Source organism: Delphinus delphis, chromosome 15 (genome assembly GCF_949987515.2).
Source record: "Delphinus delphis chromosome 15, mDelDel1.2, whole genome shotgun sequence".
In the NCBI taxonomy this organism is placed as follows: domain Eukaryota; kingdom Metazoa; phylum Chordata; class Mammalia; order Artiodactyla; family Delphinidae; genus Delphinus; species Delphinus delphis.
The window spans coordinates 60,695,023-60,712,799 of record NC_082697.1 but is presented as its reverse complement, the minus strand read 5'-3'; the positions used below and the strand labels follow the sequence as shown (position 1 = coordinate 60,712,799).

General features: G+C 40.2%; 1 protein-coding gene across 5 annotated transcripts in view; it reads right to left on the bottom strand.

Moving 5' to 3' along the window:
• The window catches only part of MRTFB (myocardin related transcription factor B), a 201,152-nt gene that overhangs the window by 145,196 nt on the left and 38,179 nt on the right, over positions 1-17,777 (bottom strand). The window contains exon 3 of one of the 5 annotated variants that reach the window (XM_060031769.1): positions 3,252-3,295. The exons of the other annotated variants lie outside the window; for them this stretch is intronic. The gene's annotated coding sequence lies outside the window, so the exon portion shown is untranslated. The remainder of the gene's footprint in view (positions 1-3,251; positions 3,296-17,777) is intronic. 5 annotated transcript variants of the gene reach the window in all.

Below are 17,777 nucleotides of genomic sequence, written 5' to 3'. Positions count from 1 at the left end.
TGGGCTTTTCTTTTTGGGAAGTTGTATGATTACTCATTCAATTTCTTTGCTATAGGTCTATTTCAGATTTTCTGATTCTTCTTGAGTCAGTTTTGGTAGTTTGCATCTTTCTAGAAATTGGTCCGTTTCATCTGGGTTGTCTAATTTGTTGACATGCAACTGTTCATAGTATCCCCTTATAATCCTTTTTATTTCTATAACATCAGTAGTAATGTCCCCACTTTCATTCCTGATTTTGGTAATTTGACTCTTTTCTCTTTTTTTCTTAGTCTAACTAAAGCTTTGTCCCCTTTTTTTAATCTATTCAAAAAACCTACTTTTGGGGCTTCCCTGATGGCGCAGTGGTTGGGGGTCCGCCTGCCGATGCAGGGGACATGGGTTTGTGCCCCGGTCCAGGAGAATCCCACATGCCGTGGAGCAGCTGGGCCCGTGGGCCATGGCCGCTGGGCCTGTGCGTCCAGAGCCTGTGCTCCGCAACGGGAGAGGCCACAACAGTGAGAGGTCCGCGTACCGCAAAAAAACAAAAACAAAACCAAAAACCTACTTTTGGCTTCACTGATTTTCTCTGTTTTCTTTATTATTTAGTTCTGCTCTAATCTTTATTATTTCCTTCCTTCTGCTTGTCTTGGGTCTAGTTTGTTCTTCTCTTCTAGTTTTGTTAAGGTGGCAAGTTAGGTTATTGATTTCAGTTTTTTGGAAAAGATATTCTTAAATTTCCAAACTTTTCACAAAGTGATACAATATACATCTTAATGCACAGTATCCACATTATCCTTACAATGTGTGGTATTCATAAATTTCAAAAAGCACTTATTATGTTCAAACTAGTTAAGCTTAAACGTTCCCAGAAGCATTTCTACAACACCAGAGTATAAGAGGACGAAAATCGCTTCAGATATCAGAACCACCATACCCTGTGCACACGTCGCCGCCTTCTGAACATACCCAATGATGAAAATGTCTCACTCCTCCACAGGCAGTCCTTTTCATCTCAGAGAATTCTACCACAATGCCCTTCCTCACACTGAAAGGAAACCATCACTGCAGTAGGTTGTAGTTTCAAAAAGAAGACATGACACTATCTTTAACCCTACATATTCTTCTTACAATGTGACTTCAGCATTCTTCTCATCAAAAGGTGGGGACTAAGCTGCCTCTGCTTGAATTTGTGCTAGTCTGTGCTACAGGGTAAGGGATGTTACATGACTTACAAGATTAGGTCATAATAGGTCTGCCTAGGTCTCTTGGAATATTCATCTTTGGAGCTGCTGAGATGCCACATAAGCCATCTGACTGCCCTGAGGCTGCTATACGGTGAGAAAACCAAAACTAGCCCATGACTAAGCTGAAGTGAAGAGACAGACAGAGATGCCCAGCCAATCACCAGCTACTTCAGCCACCTTCCCTTGCTGTTGCAGTTTCAGCCACTGTCTGACTGCAACCAAAACAGAAACCAAGCCAGAACTGCCCAGCTGAACCCTCCTCAAATCCCTGATCCACAGAGGTCATAGAAGATATAAGTAATTGTTGTGGGTTTCAGCCACTAAGTTTTGGGGTGATGTGCTACACAACAATAGTAACTGGAATACTGACTCTAGGCAACATGTACTCCTTAATCCCAGAGTCTACATCTGGGATCATGAAGACTAAGTCCAATTAATTTTTCAACACTGGAAATACTAAAGAAAATCATAGTTGATTCTCAGTCTTCTGTGAGCTTATTAAATCATTTGACAATTTTATTTTAAATCATGGTTTCACTTTTCACAGTCCTGGTCATACTAGCCTGGATTAGTTAAGAGACAGTTTATCTACATTTTCTTAATTATGAGACCCAGAACTATATCCAGTCCTCCAATGACGGTATACATGAACTGTTGAGAAATGTAGGAAGACTGTGTCACTCACTAGTGAGGCTTTTATTAATTTGGTGTGAGTTCCTATGTATAAACTTTGAATAAAATCCTTTTCCACAGGAAATGGTATAGTACAGGATATCAGTTAAGAGTTAAGGTTTTGGAATTAGACAAATACGGAGACAAAATTCAGCACTATCACTAAGAAGCTATATGACCTTCAGTAAAGTGTATAACCTCAATAAAGCTTAATTCTTCATTTATAAATTGGGGTCATAGTACCCAACTCATGGGATTATGACAAAGGTTAAACGTAAGCACACGAGTAGCTACTGTTGTAATGTCTTCTCCAATCACAATGCTCCTCATCCTCTTCCTGTTGAACTGATTTTTTGTCTGTTTTGATCCAAGGTCAGGGCCTCACATCGATCTCTATTAAAGTAGCTCTTATTATATACAGCCCATTGCTTCACTCACTTATGATCTTTTACACAAATAACCGTTTATAGAAGATGTAGTGGAAGAAAAAACCCCATTGATGATAGCAACAAAAAGATAAAATATCTAGAAATAAATGTAACTGGGAATGTATAAAATCTTTATAAGGAAAATGTTAAAACATGACTGAAGAACTCCAGAGAAGACTTGAAGAACTAGAGTGTATTATATTATTGGATAGAAAGACTCAGCATCACAAAGATGTCTGTTCTGCCTAATTCAATTTATAAAATTTAAATGATTGAAATAAAAATACAAAAAAGATTATTTTTCCTTTGGAAGTGGGGTGGGGAACCTAGACAAGTTAATTCTAAAGCCCTTATGGAAAAGAAAAAAACAAAACAAAACAAGCAGAAGTTGTCTGGAAAACCAATGAAAAAGAGGAGTGCTACTAGATCTAGCATATATTAAAATATATTACAATACCTCAATGATTAAAACAGTATGATATTAGTATACGAAGTGAGAGACAGGAAGACAAATGATACAGAAGAGAATGTCTAAAAATTAGATACATATATGCATAGAAATTTATTATATAATGAAGTTGGAATTGCAAATTAGAGTTAAAAACACGGACTTTTTGAAGAAAGGTACTGGGATAACTGAGTAGCCATTTGAGGGAAAAAAAAAGTTAGAACCAAACCTAACATAGTTCAGCAGGATAAATGGCTCATGAATCAGAGATTTAAAGGTTAAAATATGAGACGAAAAAGGTTATAGAAGAAAATATGGGAAGTCCTCCATAGCCTTGGAGTTGGGAAAACCTTTCCATCACTCCAACTCCTAAAGCCATAAAACAAGATGGATAAATTATATATGCATATGTATTTATATGTATATTCATATAAACTTTACATGCCAAGAAAACCATAAACAAGATGAAAAGTGACTTACCAGGAAGTCTGTATTTGCAACTTACAATACACAGAAATAAGCTCCTACAAACAGAAAAGGAAAAGATCGATAATCGAGATTTTTAAATGAGCAAAGAATATGAATAAAGCTCAGAGAAAAGGAATGTTCTTTTAAAATATGACAAGATGCCCAACCCTCCTCACGAAGAAAGAAATGTTAAAATTACCATGAGAAACCGATTTCATTTAGATTGGCAAAATTCTGAAAGTTTAAGAACACAGATTGGCAAGACTGGGCCTTACCTCATAAATTAGAGGAATATAAAATGGTACAACCTTTACGGATAAAAATTTGTCAACATCTATTAAAATTACAAATGCACTAACTCTTTGACCTAGCAATTTATCGTCTGGGAATTTACATGTTCAAAATGAAACTGTAGGTGGGACTTCTAGAATGGCAGAGAAAAGAGCTCAGCAAATCCTGTCTCTAACGGCAATGATAAAACAAGACAAAATTGCCAAAAACAACCTTTTCAAAACTCCAGAAATTGATGAAAGGCATATACCAAACGGAGAAGCATTTATTCAATAAAAAAACTACTGAATCTTCATTTAAAAAAAAATATTCTGTGGCATTTTGCAAATCACATCTATTTGGTAAGGAGCTCACTGCATCCAGAATATAAAGGATTTAACATTCAAAATAAAAGACAAAAAAATTCCAATTTAAAAATGGGCAAAATATTTGAATAAGCATTTCACAAAAGATATACAAATGCCTGATAAACACATGAAAAGATGATCAGTATCATCAGTCACTAGGGAAAATGCAATTAAAACCACAATGAGATACCACTTGACACTAGAATGGCTACAGTAAAAAAGACAGACAATAAAAAATGTTGGCAAGGACGTGGATGGAGAAACAGGAACCTTCACACAGTGCTGGTGAGAATGTAAAATGATACAGCTACTTTGGAAAACCATTTCATTTGGTAGTTCCTTAAAGTGTTAAATATAATTTTACCATGGGGGCTTCCCTGGTGGCGCAGTGGTTGGGAGTCCGCCTGCCGATGCAGGGGACACGGGTTCGTGCCCCGGTCTGGGAAGATCCCACATGCCGCGGAGCGGCTGCGCCCGTGAGCCATGGCCGCTGAGCCTGCGCGTCCAGAGCCTGTGCTCCGCAACGGGAGAGGCCACAACAGTGAGAGGCCCGCGTACCGCAAAAAAAAAAAAAAGGTAATTTTACCATGATCCAGCAATTCCACTCCTCATTATCTAACCAAGAGAAATGAAAACATAAAATCCACACAAAGATTTGTAAACAAGCGTTTATAGCAGCATTATGCATAATAGCTCAAAACTATAAACAACTTAAATGTCCATTAATTAGTGAATGGATTAACAAAATGTGGTATATCCCAATGGAATATTATTCGGCCACCAAAAAAAAGGAAAGAAATACTGATATAACACAAACAAAACCAAAAAACATTATGCTAAGTGGAAGAAGCCAGATGTCAAAGAACACATGTTGTATGATTCCATTTATATGAAATTTCCAGAAAAAACAAATCTGTAGAGGCAGAAAACAGATGAGTGGTTTTCTAGGGTTGGAGATGGGAATAGGGATTAACTGTAAATGGTCAAAGATTTCTTTTTGGTGTGATGAAATGTAAAATCAGATTGTAGTGATGGTTGCCCAACTCTGTAAATTTACCAAAAACCATTAAAGTTTACACTTTTACACGAGTGAATCTTATGGTATGTAAATGATACCTCAATAAGGCTGCTTTCGAAAAGTATTGTAATCTGTGTGTGAATGCTTATAGGAGCTTTATTGATAATTGCCAAAAACTGGAAACAACCCAAACATCCTTCAGTTTGAATGGAATAAAACAGTGTGGTGCATGTGTATCACAGAACACCACCGAGCAATAACAGGGATGAGCCACTGACAACTGCAAAAATTCAGGCAGAATCTCAGATGTGTTATGCTAAGTCAAAGAAGCCACCCTCAGAGGGCTTCAGTACAGGGACGCTGCAAGAAAGCCAAAGCTACCGGTACAGAGAATGGATCCCTGGCTGCCAGGAGTGGGGCTGATACCAAAGAGGAAAACAAGGGAGTTTCAGGGGGATGGAACTGTTCTGTATCTTGACTGTGGGTGTGGTTACACGACCCTATATATTTGTCAAAAATCAGAACTGTACGTCAGAAACATTGACATATGTGTATATTAAAAATAAATTTAGTGATGCTCTATAAGATTATTCATTGCAGCATGATTTTTAATAGCAACCAATCAGAAACAACTCCAGTCAAGAGCAACAGGGAACGGGTTAAATAAATTACTGTACATCCATACAATATAATACGACACAGTTGTAAGAAAGAATGAGAAGCTCTCCGGGTAATAGAGATGTGGAAAGATATCTGATTTATTGGTAAGTGAAACAGTGAATTAGAAAAAGAGAAAAAGAATATAAACACATTCATTTTTGCTAAAAAGAAACTCTGAATGAAGACACAAGAAAGCAGTAGAGCCGTTTTCAACTATGTGAGTGAGTGTGAATGGGGTGCGCAATGCGGTGGCTGCTGCCAGAGGTGAGAGTGGTTTTTAGTATTGTTTTATTATTATCTCTGAACATGTGAATGTAAAAAGGAAACAAATCAAAACAAAGAATTTTGTGAATATTGTTCCATCCTCCAATATATACATACTCTCATCGCTGTGTCATCCGAAATTTGTTTGCCTTTTGTATATTCTTCTTAGTCAGTGATTAAAATATTGAATTGAAGAGAACTAGGGAAGTCCTTGCAATAAACTAATAAAAATCTTTCTTAAATTAATGTTAATCCATTACCACGCACGATCCCGACTTCATGAGTTGCAATGAAGCTTAACTGTGGGCGAGTTATTTAACTTCCCTAAACTTCTTTGTAAAATGGGTGTAAACGATATCTCCCTTGCGGGGTGCAAATTAAACGAGGCAATATATGTCAAGTGCTTGGAATCGTGCTTGGCACTGAGCAGGCATTCAATAATTGCTCATTGCCTTCGTTTTTAGTTATGGTTGCTTCCTGGCTGATGCATTCATCTAACCGTCACAGCATTCAGCTCGTATTTCATGAGAGACCTTGTCATACAAGACCTGTGGTGGTGAAAGCTTTTTTCTGTTTGCTGGGCTGCCTGGGTTCAAATTCCAGCTCCGAAATTTTCTAGCTGGTGGGCAAACCACTTAAACTTCCAAAGCCACAGGATCTTTAGTTTAAAATGGGGGTGGCAACGGTACTTCTTTCACAGGATTCAAGGGAGAACTGAATGGAGTTGAGGTGCAGAGCAGAGCTCTGAGCACATAGTAAGTAGTCAATAAATATTAGAAATTGGTACTATTATTTTGTCTACCACATTCCTGGTTCCCTACTATGTGAAATAACGTAAGAAATATTGCAATTATTATCTGAATTTCGTAAGAACTTCATGCTAAATCTCATTTCTAGCTTCTCTTGACTTCCTAATTATACTTCAAACTTCCAAATAAAAAGTTTATTCCTACCAACTCTTCTGACGCACATACACACACAAACATTCTGATGAATAAATGATAATAGGGTTTTTAAATTTCCCTAACACAGGCATAATACAGGCTAGCTCTAAAAGTAACAGAGGTTGAAATCAATATTCACATTTTGTATTGTTTTCTCTAATATTTGAGATTTACCAGGCTTTGGATTTCTAGATACTTGGCAATATAACATGGCTGTATATATAGACACCAATTTTTTTCTGAAAGAAAAAATGAAACAAAACTAGGTACCCAAACTAATCTTGGTGATTACAAGAATTTGCCAGAGTCGTCGTTTTTTTTTAAGTACCATCAGTAAAATAAAAGCTGTCTATGTACTTTTATTCCTTATAACACTGTTATCTCTTTAGCTGTTTCCTAAAGTAGCCAGAAAAGTTCAGGATTTAGAATTTAGTCCTTGAAAGTAATTGTTTAGGGCTACAATTTCTGTACTGGAAATGACTAAACCAATGCAGGGGAAGGAGCTTGGGTTTCTGTGTTCCGCAAGCCCTTTGTTTTTCAAGCAGCATTATTTTAATTATTTCCTATAAATATATCACTGTCCTTAAGAAAAATATTTTTCAGATAAAGATTAAAAATCTTTAATCATCACTTGGAAATGACCTCAGCATATTACAAACCTTCTAAAACAGATTTAGTGCATGAAAACCCATTTGCCAAATAAGAAAAGCAACTATTATATGGAATTTCATTAATCAAATTATTTTAAGAAGAAAAAGACTTTAAGAGTTTTTATCAGATGAGCGGCAACAGAGTATTTTCAGAAAATTGTGGGAGATATGGTAAAAAATCAAAACAACAACAACAACAAAAAACCTGCCATCTGGAGAGAACTGAGGTGTTAGCCAGAGAGGGAGTCTGCTTACCCTCACCCACCCCTACTGCTGCCCTCAACTCCTCTGAGGTTCCCCCTCCAAGCTGCCCCTGTTGGCTGACATAACCATTCTTTCTTTGCCAGGCCAGGATTTCCATTAAACCTTGGGTAGGAATTAAGATTTCCTTTCGAATCCAAGAGAGACCCGGAACCCCAAGTATTTATCCCCAGTGGAATTCTGACCATGAAGCAAAGATGGCCTTTCTGGAAGGGCTGGGCAGAGGGTAACAGGTACGGCTGTTACATACACCTGCCCCCAGGTAGAGGCAGCTGCCCTCGCCAACTTATCTGAGGTAGACAGCAGTGAGCAGACACCCCTGTTAGCACGACATATAGTCTCTTTCTCCTTAGCACACTGCATGGTTAAAGACTGTCAACCTTAAATGGTCCTGGAGGCTGCAGGTAAGTGATTCTAGAGAGGTCTTTATCTGAACTGCTAAGGGGATTCCAGTAAGTACCAAAATACAAAACAAAAGGCAGATTTCTCAGTTTTGAACAACTCAAGCCCATGCACACCAGCAAAGTACTCAAAGAACACACGGTGGGGGGGGGAGAAAAAACAGGGAAAAGTGTAGTTATTTTTTAAATATTTATAGAGAAAAACTGAAAATAATCTATTGACCATCAGTAGGTTAAATAAATATTGGTACATTCATTTCACTGAAATTATGCTATAACAAAATAAAAACCACATAGAGCTATACAAACTGAAAAGGGAAAATGTCTATGATATATATATATATATATACACATATAAAATTAAGTAGAAAAACGTGGCTACTGAACAGAATGGATTATGTGTGCAGATAACACACACACAGAGCAGTCAAGAGAAAGAATGGGGCAGGTAAGGAGAGTGGCATGTAGGCTGCAGCCAAGGGCAGGCAGGGAGAGTGTGTGTAAGGCGGGCTGAATGCCAAAGAAACAGAGAAGGTGAGAGGAGAAGAGATGGGGCAGGAGACAAAGAAGGAGAAGAAATGGGCAGGAGGCAAAGAGAGATCAAGTGATGCACAGGGACAGACATGGAAGTATACACTCTAAATGGCTATTGCTCTGAGTGTCCCATACAGTGGCCACTAGCCACATGTGTCTATTTAAATTTAAAATCGTTAAAATTCAATAAAACTAAAAATTCAGTTCTGCAGTCACACCAGTCACATTTCAGGTGCTCAGCAGCCACATGTGATTCAGGGCTACTGTCCTGGCAGCACAGGACAGAACGTCCCCATCACTGCACAAAGTTCTACTGGGTAGTGCTGTTCTATACGCTTTGGTATTGTGTAAATTTTTTAATAGTGAGTGTGTTGTACTTTTCTAGTCTGCGAAGAAAATAAAGATATTTCCACTTTGGGAAAAAAAACATGTTTTGGGTTTTTTTTCTCATTCTGTACCTCTTTTAATAGTTATTTTTCAAACACCACAGAAGCACCAGAGGTTTCATAAGGGCTTAATGACCTTTATTCTGCCCATTTTCTCCAAGTTATTTGATTCTTACTAATTCAGTTCTACTTAACAAGAGTTCAGATGCCACCAAAAGAAGGAAGACAACGACATATATTTGGAACATCGTGACATTGCTCTCGTTCTCTAAAATCTAAAAAAGGTTATGTTACTCATTCTTAGTAGAAGCAAGCACAGTTGACAGAAAACCCTCTGCAGTTTAGACAAACATTTTAAATTGAAGGTTTTCTTCAGAAGAATAATAGCACTTAAAAATAGTATTCTTTTTTTTTTCTGATTCAATTCAGTACAAAGTAGAGAAGAAAAAAGAAAACCAGCCTGAAGCTTAAAAAAAAAAAAAAAGTGCCACTTTAACTGAAAAAGAGAATGACAATGCTAAGAATCAGTTTTCAACTGAAGGCTGTAACATCAAAGTGGTGAATGTTCATAATAACCAGTTCCTCAGGGCTTTCTCATGTGATAGAAGTTTGAAGCATCTGGTGAGGTTTTAAGCAGGTAACATTTTTAAAGAAAAGTTAATAGAAAGGTCTCCAGAAAAAAACATAAGGCACATATACAAGTTTGTGGGGAATGCACAGGTAATACCATTTTGAGACCCTGAGTGCCCTCTGAAAAACCAGACTGCTGCTAGAAGATTGCAGCCCCAGTCCCTGCTGGGATCCCCGTCAGTATCCAGTAACCCACAGGGTCCCACGGCAGATCTAATCTGTGCCCTGAAAGTTCTCCTCAAAACCCTCCACAGATCACCATCCACCTACTTTCCTAACGCAACCACCCACTAGCCTATCACCAGACCTTAAATTCCAATCATAACCATCTATTCAAGGTTCTTACCACAGGGTCATGCATAATATATAAAGATATAAAGCCACAGTAATTAAGACAGTGTAGAAGTGACACATGGCTATACTAAGGACCAGTGGAGCAGAGCCCATGCATAGTGAGCGATCTGGATACAAACAAACAATCTGGATACAGAAGACAAAGTGGCATAACAAACCAGTGGGGGAGAAGACGGACTCTGCAATCAGAGACGCTGGCCCGTGCAACTAGTTTATATTCACATGGAAAATTGTTCCCTATCTCATACCCACACACAAATAAATTCCATGTGGATTAGACTTATGCTGAAGAGCAGAACTCTTCTTTTGGAAGAAAATACGGTAGGATCTCTTTACGACCCCAAAGTACTCAGAGTACAGAGGAATTTATTAAACATGGTATAAAAAGTACCAACCATACATGAACAGACGAATAAGTATGACTTGATTAAAATGTAAAACTTGTACCCAACAAAGCACACCATAAAGAAAGTGGAAAGATAAGCCACTGGGAGAACATATTTGAAATGCAAAGTATCAACTAAGATAAATAGCCAGAATATATAAAGTACTAAAGATATACAAGGCGGAAAAAATCAAACCAATAAAAAAAACACAAGTCACAAAAGAGAAAAAAAGAAACATACAAGTCACAAAAGAGGCAACTGAAACAGCCAAATAAACATAAGAAATGATGCTCAAACACACCAGAAATCAAGGAAATGCACTATTTCAAATTAGCAAAAATGTCAAAGTCTGGCAATGCCAAGGCTTGGCAAGGATACAGAGCAACAGGAACTCTCAGACAGTGCTGTTAGGGGCTGAAATTTGTACAACTACACTGGGGAATTATCTGGCAACATCTAGTGAAGTCAAGGATGCACATGCCCTATGCACCAGCAATGCTACCTCTAGGCACAAACCCTAGAGAAGGTCTTAAATATGCTCAAGAAGACATGTTCACAGTAACACTGTTTAATAGCAAAGCATGAAAATAACCAAAACTTCCACTGACAGAGAAGGAATAAACTATAGTACAATCCTGGAATACCACAGAGCAAAAAGGAAGAATTACTGCTACACACTTCTACACAGATATAGCTCATACATAATGTTAAATGAAAACTCAAGTTGCGGAAATATATACACAAGATCCACAAACTACATACACTGTTTATTAACACATATGCATGTAATGTTAAGTAGAAAGCCAAGCATGGGAATGACACACACCCATTTCAGGATGATGGTTCTCTGCATAAGGAAGATGGGGAAATGTCAGCTGGGAGGGTACACAGGAAGCATCAAATGCGATACACGTGCAATATTTTATTTTATATCGTCTTAAGCTTTTAATGTAAAGCAAAGGTAGCAAAATGTTGAAATTTGACTAAGTTGTTTAAAGATTATATTATTCTCTACACTGTTCTGTATTCATGAAATATTTCAAAAGCATGAAGTAACTTGTATTTTAAAGAAAGAGAAAAAGCAGCAGAGGCTGAAATTTATCAAAATGGTTGTCTTCTGATATTGAGCCCCTGGCTATGGATAACTTTTCTTCTTTCCTTCTAGGTTTTCCATATTTTCTAATTTTCTTCCCATAAGGTCAACCCAGATACTTCTAGTCCAATTTATTCTCTCCCTTCTTACTCCCCAAACCAACACCGTACTTTGTTGCTCCTTTGGTACAGACTTGGTATTGTAGTATGCACTGTCTCCTGCACTGGAATATGGGTTCTTGGAGGGTCCATCACATGCATTCTCATTTTTACAAAAATTATGTACTGTGCCTACAATGCACCAGATACCATGCCAGGAGCTACGGAAGGATAAATGAACAAAACCTACGCTGTTCCTTCCTCCATAGAGTTATAGTCTCAAAGAATAGAAACATTAAACATAGAAAAAAACTATTGATGTATAATTAAAAACTGTGAGTAATACTATGAAGGAAAAGAATAGGCACCACAGGACCACATAATAGAAAGGCCTAATGTAATTTACACTGGATATAGGAGAAATAGCAGTATGCCAGGAAGGGAGGGGTGGAAGGGCCTCCAGACCCACTAGTGTCTTTCCTACTAGCCTGAAGCAATGATGGCGGGGGTTGCTTCTGACCCATAGCTGTGCCCCCTACTTTCATGGTGCTTTAACAAATGCTTCTTGGTTGGTTCTAAGAAGCCTCTGAGCAATCAGGAGATTCTGTGCCTATAGCTCTAACGCAAGAAAGAAGTCCTTGGGGGATGGCCCAAAAGGCAAAAGAAGCAGTCGTCCAAAGAGGCAGAACAGAGTCTGAGCCCACTGTGTGGTAGCTCAGTTCCTCAGAAAGCACCTGCCATATATTCTCTCATCCTCCTGTCCTGAAAGAGCTAACCTTTCTCTTCAACCTTCCAGTCACCCATCCCCTTCCCTGCCCAGTACCTTCATCCCCTAGTTACTCAATTCAATACATTTAAGTGGACCTACGTGTGCCAAGCTAGGTTTATGAAGGTCCACACAAGCATAGCCTCTGCCTCAAAGAGCTTTCCTTCTAGACCAGTGGATCGACTGGGGGTGACTGTGTCCCCCGGAGGACATTTAACAATGCCTGAAGACATTTCTGGTGGTCACGTGGGGCGGAAGGGAGAGGGTGCTACTGGAATCTAGGGGGTAGAGTCCAGGGATGCTGCTAAACAGCCTATATGAGGCTCGAGGACAGCCCCTCCACAACAAAGAATTATCTGGCCCAAATGTCAGTAATGCCCAGGTAGAGAGACCTGGTGCAGGTTACTTAGAACCACGTCTATAAGTTGACTGCTAAAGCAGGGCAAATGTCAGAGAACGATGGCCAGAGGCCAAGCAGGTCGAGTGTCAGAGGCCTAGGAGAATATTAAACACCAGGTGTTAAAAAAAAAAAAAAAAGTCAATAGTGCCGAGGTTACACAGGTGTATTTTTACAAAATGTCAATAGTGTTGAGGTTGAGAAACCTGCTCCAGAGAATTAGCAGCATTATTACATCACAATGCAACAGGAGTACAAGGTGTACAAGGAGTACAAGTACGAAGGTGAGGAGGTATCTAGTATAGAACCAGGGGTAAGAAAGATTTCCTTGCAAGTGACATCTAATTCAAAACCTGAAAAACAGAGTGAAGTATGGGGTGAAAGGACAGAAGCAGGATAAAGCAGCTTCCAGACAGAAGGTACAGCCAGTAGGCAAGGGACCATGGAATAGAAGAAAAATGTTCATTTGATGGGAACATGGGGAGTGGCTATGGAAGGGCTGAGGAGATAAACGGGCCCAGATCATACTGAGCTTGCGTGACGGGTTAAGAAATGCAGACGTTATCTTTAGGGCAATAAGAAGCCACCGAAAGGATTTACAGAGGAGGGATATGGACAAAACTTGCTTTAGGACAACCGCCCCAGAGAATGAACTGCTAGGGAACCGAGTAGGAGGGGCTCCTGTGGTTCAGGTGACAGAGGCGTGGCTTTGACCGCATGGTGGTTCTGAGGGCGGAGGGAGGCACTAGGGATGCTCACACACAGGCTGTGATGTGCACCTATCACAGTCCTCCAACTAGCCATTCCAGAGCCCTCAAATTCCAAAGCTAAGTTTTCTGCAATTCATCTGTGGCCCAACCTACCCAGAATTATGTGGCAGCAACACCAGAACCTGAACTGACTTGAAGCTATTTATAGTACATTTATCCTATTTAATGTGAATGTTTCAAGGCAGAGGATTAATGTTTGACTGCAGGATGCTGCCCCAGACCTCACTGGGTAGCATATTCACTTTTTAAAATTCAAAGAAGTCTGTATTCCAAAATGCAGCTGGACCCAAGGGTTTAAGATAAGGGATTGTGGACCTCTATACAAGGTGCTGAATAAACTTTTGTCAAACTACATGAAATTAGGCAAAGTAGGTTACTGAATTATTATTTGTTCAAAGTATTTTTCTAAAAACAGTATGAAACTTCCAGATACCACATATATACATACACATAATTTGGCATGTGATCCTAGCAGAGTCACAGTAGTGGGATTTGGGGAAAGAACTTAAAAAAATTATTTCACAAAAACTTACTTACTTCACAATTCCTCCTCCTGGGATTGCTGCACAGAAGGAAGAGTAGGTATTATCAGTAGCAAGAACCAGATCTCCCTTTTAGTAGAATAATTCCAAGTAAAGCCAGTTGGAAGTTAAAAGAGACTTGAGGCCGCCTTCCTAATCGCCGTTAGCACAGCCGCAAACACATCAGTAACTTGCCTGACGCTTGCTTGATAAAGGAGACCTGGCTGTTTTGTACTTGGGCTGAGTACTGCAAATACGAACAGCTGTGTCAAGTGGTCAGAGGCCACGGCTGCAGGGGCAAGGAGGCACTCACTCTCGTTCATTCATTCCTTCATTCAACACACGTCTGTGAAGAGGTTTCTGTGTGCCCGGCACTGTTTGTTCTAGATGCTGGGGATACAGCGTTCATGAGACCCCTCAGAGGTTATGGATTCTACAGGGGCACACGGACATGAAGCATACAATTACAATCAGGTGTAAGAAGTTATGATGGGAAAGCATAATGACAATATACAGCAGAGGGACCAAACGTAGTAGGAAGAAAAGAATCTAGAAAGAACTCTCTGAGCAAGTGATATTGAAGCTAAGACCTAAAGGATAATTAAAAATTATCTAAAGGGATCTAAAGAGAGTAAGAAATTGAACTGAAGCAAACCAGAAAATTGGAGAAAACCAGAGAATAGAAGACAATAATGCCTGAACTCAGAGACTGCAGCCTCGAGTGTAGGCTCGAAAGAAGCTATTACCCTGAAGAAATCCTACTGGAAATTGGACTACATTTTCTGATGTTCTGGAAGGTACTTTGCACTTAAAGATAGAATAAATGTGGGAAGTGGGGTTTAAAATACTTAAACATTTATTTTATGCTTATTTAGACTAAAGGAAAACAACCCTTCTATGTAATAAAATACACCTAAAATGTACTTCCAACAGATAAATTGAATAGTTGTATACTGGAACATTTAGAGCACTTACAGTGAGTTTGAATAATAAATTAGGTCATCAGCAATATGCTGCCAACTCTGTAAAGCACTATGGTCTGGCACGGTATTTTAAAATAATAAATTTACCAGAAACATAATTGAGATATTCAGATGTCAACTGAGAAGGCTTTGGCAACGTTAAAGGTTCCAACCACAAATACATCAGTGTAAGTCATGTTATATTTTGAACCTATGACAGTTTGAAAAGCAACTGCTTGTATTCTACCCCAAAGACCCGAAGGAACCAGCCATCAATAGTAGCTATTTTTATTGAGAGACTCATTACTCCAGGCCAGAGTACCAGAGTTTTAAAAACTAGTGTTAGTACATTTTCGTTCTATCTGTGTAATACTTTTTATCCTAAAAAAAATTCAAGAGATTTACTAAACCAAAGGCACTCACATTTGACTAGATACACCTGGGAGAATTTGGGGAAAAAAAATCAAGCTTGATGTAAGAGGAGGCAATAATAACTCACAACTGGTACTCAGTATCTTTGTGGGTATTCTTTTTTTTTAAAACCATCTCCTCCCCAGTTTTTGTTAGGGTCATCTACTGACCACCCAGACACTCCTAAATTCCTTGCTGACTGGGCCTGATTTGTATTTTTTCTTTCTATGTAATCTCTGCCATCATGCTAGAGGAGCTGGAATTCCCTCTAATTATCCACTGTCCCAGTAATTCAATTTCCTCAACAACAGGAACCTTCCCATTCTCTCCAACCTCCCACAAGAACAATCACATCCTAGACCCATCTTAGAACCTGAATTCTGGAACAACCTCCTGTGATGACACTGTTTCCTCGTGCCTCCTGTACCTGTCCCATCACCCCTCCTTTCATCCATCCATCCATCCATCCAACCATTCATTCATTCTACATTCAACTACTGTTCACTAAATATCTGCCTTTTGCCAAGTTCTGTTCTAGGTACAGGTGGAAAAGCAGTATTAAAAATTAAAATATAACAACCCATATAGAAATCTTTGCCATCATGGAATATACAAATAAGTAAATAAGTAAAATATGTGCTGTCAAGTAGTGATAAATGCTGTAGAGGAAAACAGAAAGGCAGGGAAAGGGGTGTGAGTGCTTGGCAAGAGGACACCGTTTCCAACAGGGTGGTCAGAGATGCCCCAAGAAGGAGACAGCTGAATGACCTAGCCCTGAAGGAGGTGAGGGTCAGGCTACAAAGCGTGCCCTGAGTAAGATGGGGATGAGAACACCGGCTTCTACTGTAAAACCACAGCTCTGGCTGCTGGGCTGAGAGCAGACCCGGGAGGAGTGAGAGGAGAAGCAGGAGACCTGGATGCCACCTGGCCTTGTTGCAGCTCTTTCACGTGGTGCTGGTTGTCCCTCCCACAGCCCTGGCGCTACTGGGCTGGAGGCAAGGTGGCATCACCCTGGTCATCACTGTGGTTTCCAAACCATTCTCTCCCTCCTCCCTAAGTCTCTCGGCTTTGAATGTCATATCATGAGACTCTGTCGCGACTACCGTGGCTGCTGTCCAACAATTCATCTTTCCTCAGCCACCTGTCCCCACGATCATTCGCCAAACCAGGACTTAGCCTCTGGCATCACAATTTCTGGCACCTACCCTCTGACTACCACCTCTCAGATTCCCAGCTCACTTTCTTTCAAATGCTGGATCCAACAATCCGTTCACCTCCTGGGGCCTCCACGCCACTGACCCCACCACCATTTTACTGCCCCTCATACCTTGATGGTCTCTCCCCTCCTCTACGTCACGGTCGGGCACTCAGCTCCACTACTTCTTTGCGCCTGCTCAGCAGACCCTCAGTGCTGCTTAAACCCATGCCACACCCACTCCACACTTGCCCCTGAACAGGGAAAAACCGATGGGCGGGAGGGAAGCCGAAAGCCAGTGGAGCAGCGCCCTTGGGCAGGTGAGAGGATGGCATCCTGTACAGAAGGAATGCCTTCGACGTGAGTGGAGAACTGCACGCACGGTGAGGGGGGAAGGCTGGGTGCGGGGCACACATCTGACGGGTGCAGGTTCGGCAGGAAAAGGTTGAGGATGTTCTCTTATGGCTGCTTCTCAGTGAATGGGAGTGAGGCCATTAAGTGACTGTGAGGCAAGGAAAGAGGTGTTAGAGGATTGAGAAAAGGAGCAACTAGCAGGGTGAGAGAACGAACACATGTGGCACATCCCTGAGGCTGCAGCTCCTCCCTCTGCTAAGTTAACCAGCCCCTCTGCCCTCACTTGCCTCTGCATCCAGCCCAGAACTGGGTGCAGGGCAGCAGAGGGATAGAGCCACTTCAACAATTATAATATCCAAGTCAGGGTTTCCCCATGTAGATCCCTAAAACCAAGCACTGCTGAACAAATTCAGAAAACAAAATGAGTCCATCACAAACTCATGATAATTCATTTCAACTGGATTCATGTTTTTCAGTAAATACTGTATTCACCTCTGGTAAGGCCCATCCCAAAGCCCAAGACAGGTGGTGGTTTTCTACTTTCTTCAAGTCCCTAGCTTCACGCCCCCCACCCCCGCCCCCATCACTCAGCAGATGAACCTGGCTTCTATTCTACTGAAGGCAAAGGCCACTTGATGGACGTGAGCTTCTTTAAAATTTCCTTTCCCTATGACTGAAAATCTGTGCATGTTTAACCTCTACCTGTCCTTCCCCCTGGGTCCTGAATGTTCTTTCCTTCATGCTATGGCTAAACCACCTCTCTCTCTACCACTCCCATCTCCAAGCTACTGAGCTTTATTCAGTTACCCTACCTTTCTTGCATCTTGAATTTGTTAAATGTATAG